The following is a 5,949-nucleotide window of genomic DNA, read 5'->3' on the forward strand; positions in this document are numbered from 1 at the left end:
ATTCAATAATCATTTATAAATATGAGTGAATTTACTGCATGTAACTGTATGTACTCATCTTTAGTGCTGGCATCTTCCACAATATGGTAACTGTATGGGGACAATATTGGTCTTAAGTATAGTGTGCTTTATTTAGTAATAGTATTCTTGGGATTATTTAGTCAATCTGCGTCTGTCATCATTTTGTAGCCCTTTCTAGTGGCATTGTGTGGGCTTCCAGTGCCAGGGCAAGGAAATCATTTGTGCCTTCTAAACTCTGGAGTGTTAGCACTCCCTTAGTCCTTACCAAAGTAAAGGGGACTCAGGGAATGCTAGTAATTCATGAGTTTGGGGGCTCAATATTTGTTTCACCAGTCTAGTACTGAAATCAATACTTTACCCTAATGCTAAGGTATCTTTGGCTTCTCACTTTTGTAGCAGATTCTTACTCTCTGTATAAAGGTTTGCTCCTCATAGTGACTCTGGGTCATGCTTCCCCCAATGCCCTATGAAAAGATTCTCAGAGGATACTTTTGGGTAGTGTACCTCTTTTGTGAGATTTCATTCACTGCCTCATGCCTCTTTGAAGCACTCAAAGACATTCTGAAGCAGGGTGGTCTTTTCGAAGAATCACCCGTCATCTAGGAAGTTCTAACTAAGCTGTTGGGTGTTGAGAGCAGAGGTTACCTGAGGACACACACACCATAAACAGATTTTGAATGGCTCAGACAGACCACCAGTAGAGAGGATTGTTTGATCCCCTGACAAGCACGAGCAACTCCTAGTTTCCTTGTCCACTATCCAGACGCAGGTGACACGTTCATTACACACCCCTGACTCTGTCCGAACCATTTCCAGGCACTTAGCAGAAGGTAATTGAGTGTCACAATGCCTATTGACAGCCAGCCTCCGACTATTGCCTTTGCTTACCGTGGTGTCATAATTGAGAAACCCAGAGTGCTATGGAATGGAACCATATAGTCGTTAGTGACCAACCTAGGTCCCGCCTGGGATCCAATGATGGTCGCGTTTGAGTAGTGAGGCCTCAGGGTGAGAACTTCAATTTGGCTTTTGCTGTGGGGTGACATGCTGCCCGAGCTGCTGGTTGTATGAGTGGGCAGAATCTACAGGTTCAGCTACAACATCTGCAGGCAAATGTGCCACAGGATGCCACATGGAACCTTTATGCCTCAATACCCAACCATATGCCGTTTTGTATCCAGCCTGTAGGTGGCCCAAGATGGTACTAGAGCCTCCTTTTAGTTGTACAGATTGTACCAATAAACTTATCCTCTCACTTTAAAATTTGAATCACTGTTAAATGTTAAAGGGGTTCTCCACCTTAAGGTGATTTTAGCACATACCTGGCAGACAGTAATGGACGTGCTTAGGAAGGATCTGCGCTCGTCTTGGGGTTAAATGGCTTTGTTGTGAGATTACCATAACACTGGCTAGCTTTTTGTGAACTGGTGCTAAACATTTATATAGATTTGTAACAAACTACAAATCTTTCTCCAGGGCCCAAATATAATACATCTTCAGTAGTGAGCCAAATGATAAATCTGAAGAAAGTCAGAAAGTTCCATAACTTGCCATGGATTAGTGTGGTAGCTTGGGAGTGTAGGGTAGGTAGTGTGTAGCTGTGCAGTGATGAAAGGGTGTTGGATTAACCCTTAACTGTCGTGACGCCAGGGTGCGGGTTCCTCTCTGTATATATGTCCTACCGCCACCCTTCCCAGGAACGATAGGGAGGAATAAAGGATTATCCACAACTGGAAACTGAGTAAACTGAAGATAACTTTACTGCAGTTAGGGGATAAGATGGCTGATCGCGGGAATCCCACAGCTGGGGACACCCGTGATCATGCACGCGGCACCCCGTTTGTAATCAGTCCCCGGAGCGTGTTCGCTCCGGGACTGATTACGGTCGACCGCAGGGCCGGCGGCGTGTGACGTCACACGCTGCCAGCCTTGCGGTCGACCGTAATCAGTCCTGGAGCGAACACGCTCCGGGGACTGATTACAAACGGGGTGCCGCGTGCATGATCAGGGGCGTCCCCAGCTGCGGGACTCCCGCGATCAGGCATCTTATCCCCTATCCTTTGGATAAGATGTGTAAGCACCGGAGTACCCCTTTAACCTTAGCAAAACAATATAATTATTAGTCATGTGACCTAAGGTCCTGGAAGCAATATTTACACTATACATTATATATATTACAAGCACATGAAATTAAAGAAGAGGTGTCTAGGGGTTATCCCACTAAGAGCATTCTATCAGTGCGGAGGAACTCGGACTTTGGGGACTTATATGACAAGGTACAGTACGTGTACAGTACCGGGATACTCCATTAGGCACCATGGGGGAGATTTATCAAAACCTGTCTAGAGGAAAAGTTGCTGAGTTGCCCATAGCAACCAATCAGATCGCTTCTTTCATTTTTAAAGAGGCCTGTGAAAAATGAAGGAAGCAATCTGATTGGTTGCTATGGGCATCTGCACCACTCTTCCTCTACACTAGTTTTGATAAATCTCCCCCCATTTGGCTATGTTCACATGGCGGAATTTCCAGGCAGAATTCCATGGAAAAAATTTGGTCCGAAATTCCCACAAAATTTACTGCACATTGATTTCAATGGGATTCTGCAGTCTCATTCAGATAGCATAATTTCAGCAAAAATATAAGACCAGTGTTAGATTCTGTGGAATTCCACGGCGGAATCCCATTGAAGTCAATGGGGCTTAAAGGGATTATCCACCATGAGGTGATTTTAGTACGTACCTGGCAGACAATAATGGACATGCTTAGGAAGGATCTGCGCTTGTCTTGGGGCTAAATGGCTATGTTGTGAGATTACCATAACACTGTGGCTAGATTTTTGTGAATTGGCATCTCCTTTTTGAGTTTACTTCTTTGCCTACAAATCCCATAATTCCATTTTCCTCCCTCCCACACATCAGCCACCCCACCCATTGAAACATAATTGAGCTGCATCGATTTAAAAGACCTGTGGTTTTCAATCAGGGTGCCTACAGCTGTCACATTAGTTGCAGATTGATCTCTCTCCCACCAAGCGATTGCTCCACCCATTGAAGCAGACAGGCTCCCTGTCATCAGCTGACTAGTGATGCCAGGTCTCGGCCGCATTGCAAGCTGGGAAAAATCTGAGACAACAGTCATTTTGTATGCTGATAAAAATAAATATTGGGGTGAAAATCACAGAAGAATTGTGAGAAAACCATCACACACAGGTACAGACACTATATTATGTACTACACGAACTTTACAGCCCCTGTAGCATAGTCAAATAAAAAAAAATCCTGGAATACCCCTTTAACACAGTAATTCTGCCGCAGTTAAGCTGTAATTTCGACAGAATGCTACAATTCTGTTCAGCAAGCTTTGCTGAATGGAATTTGTGTGGAATTGTGTGAACAAAGCCTTCTAGTAAACCCTCAGCTGGGAAGCCTCTGGTAGGAAACAAGAATTCACTGACAGCAATCAGAGATAGGGATAACACTTGTTGAATATCTTATAATTCTACCGGGGCTTGATCCCTTTTATGTAAAATAAAACCAGTACAACAGTCTCTCTTTTAATGGATGATGGGGGTCGGCCACAGCTTTATTATCATGCTCAAAACCTCTATAACTTCCACCTCCAGAGGGTTGCCGCCCCGGCAGCAGGTGAAGCACGTTCTCCCTCCAATCAGGGGTCAAGAACACTCCTCCACTGCCAGCTGTGACTTAAAGGGGTACCCCCGTGGATTTTTTTTTTTAAATCAACTGGTACCAGAAAGTTAAACAGATTTGTAAATTACTTCTATTAAAAAATCTTAATCCTTCCAGTACTTATTAGTGGCTATCTACTACAAAGGAAATGTTTATCTTTTTAGATTTTTCTGATGTCATGACCACAGTGCTCTCTGCTGACCTCTGCTGTCCATTTTAGGAACTGTCCAGAGCAGGAGAAAATCCCCATAGTAAACATATGCTGCTCTGGACAGTTCCTAAAATGGACAGCAGAGGTCAGCAGAGAGCACTGTGGTCATGACATCAGAGAAATCTAAAAAGATAAGCATTTCCTTTGTAGTATATAGCACCAAAAAAGTACTGCAAGGATTAAGATTTTTTAATATAAGTAATTTACAAATCTGTTTAACTTTCTGGCATTAGTTGATTTAAATAAATAAAAAAGTTTTCTATGGGAGTACCCCTTTAAAGAAAGCATAATCAAAATACATCCAAAGAGGAAAACCGACATCAGAATCAAATAGGATAACAGAAATCCAAAAGGAACAAAGCTGTATACAATAAGTCACCTTATAGGTAAAGGCTCCAAAAACTTATGTCAACTTTTTATTTATTTATTCATAATTTTTTTTAACTCCTTAAGGATGCAGGAAGTACCTGTATGCCCTGCACCCAGTAAATAAAACGGGTCAATCGCGGCGGCTAATGATAGCTGGGACCCTGGGCTAAAAGCGTGTGGCACCGATCGTTGTGCTGCGCGCTATTAACCCTTTAGACGTGACGATCAAAGTTGATCGGCGCGTCCAAAATGAAAGCTTCCTGGCAGCTCAGTCAGGCTGATCTGGACCATCTCGATAAAAATCGCGATGTCCCGATCAGCTAGGAGGCGAGCGGAGGTCCCCTCACCTGTCTCCGTCGTGTCCGATCGCTGTTTGATTGCTCCAAGCCTGAGATGCAGGCTTGAGCAATCGACTATAACACTGATCAATGCAAAGCTATGGCTTTGCAGTAATCACTGTAAAAGATCAGTGTGCGCAGTGTTATAGCCCCCTATGGGACCTATAACACTGCAAAAAAAAAAAAAGTTAAAAAAAAAAGTTAATAAAGGTCATTTAACCCCTTCCATAATAAAAGTTTGAATCACCCCCCTTTTCCCATAAAAAAAAAAAAACTGTGTAGATAAAAAAATATATAAACATGTGGTATCACTGCATGCGGAAATGTCCGAATTATAAAAATATATTGTAAATTAAACCGCACGGTTAATGGCGTACGCGCAAAAAACTTCCCAAATACAAAATTGCGTATTTTTGTTCACTTTTTATATCATGAAAAAATGAACAAAAAAGGCATCAAAAAGTCTGATCAATACAAAAATGGTACCGATAAAAACTTCAGAACACGGCACAAAAAATGAGCCCTCATACCGCCCTGTACGTGGAAAAATAAAAAAAAATTATAGGGGTCAGAAGATGAGAATTTTTAACATATACATTTTCCTGCATGTAGTTATGATTTTTTTCAGAAGTCCGACAAAATCAAACCTATATCAGTAGGGGATCATTTTAATCGTATGGACCTACAGAATAAAGATAAGGTGTAATTTTTACCGAAGTATGCACTGCGTAGAAACGGAAGCCCCCAAAAGCTACAAAATGCAATTTTTTCTTCAATTTTGTCGCACAATGAATTTTTGTTCCGTTTCGCTGTGGATTTTTTTGGTAAAATGACTGATGTTACTGCAAAGTAGAATTGGTGGTGACAAGGAATTTTATGGGCAAAATTGAAAGCGTTATGATTTTTAGAAGGTGATGAGGAAAAAATACAAAAATGAAAAAACCCTGCATCCAGGGTTACAAAACATTAAAAAATCGAAAACAAATAACACATACAATATAAGGGTGGGAGAATGGGGAGCTTTCCCTTCCGATGGCTGCCACTAGAGATGAGTGAACTTACAGTAAATTTGATTCGTCACAAACTTCTCGGCTCGGCAGTTGATGACTTTTCCTGCATAAATTAGTTCAGCTTTCAGGTGCTCCCGTGGGCTGGAAAAGGTGGATACAGTCCTAAGAGACTCTTTCCTAGGAATGTATCCCCCTTTTCGAGCCCACAGGAGCACCGGAAAGCGGAACTAATTTATGCAGGAAAAGTCATCAACTGCCGAGCCGAGAAGTTTGTGACAAATCGAATTTACTGTAAGTTCGCTCATCTCTAG

This window comes from Hyla sarda, chromosome 10 (assembly GCF_029499605.1).
Source record: "Hyla sarda isolate aHylSar1 chromosome 10, aHylSar1.hap1, whole genome shotgun sequence".
Taxonomy (NCBI): domain Eukaryota; kingdom Metazoa; phylum Chordata; class Amphibia; order Anura; family Hylidae; genus Hyla; species Hyla sarda.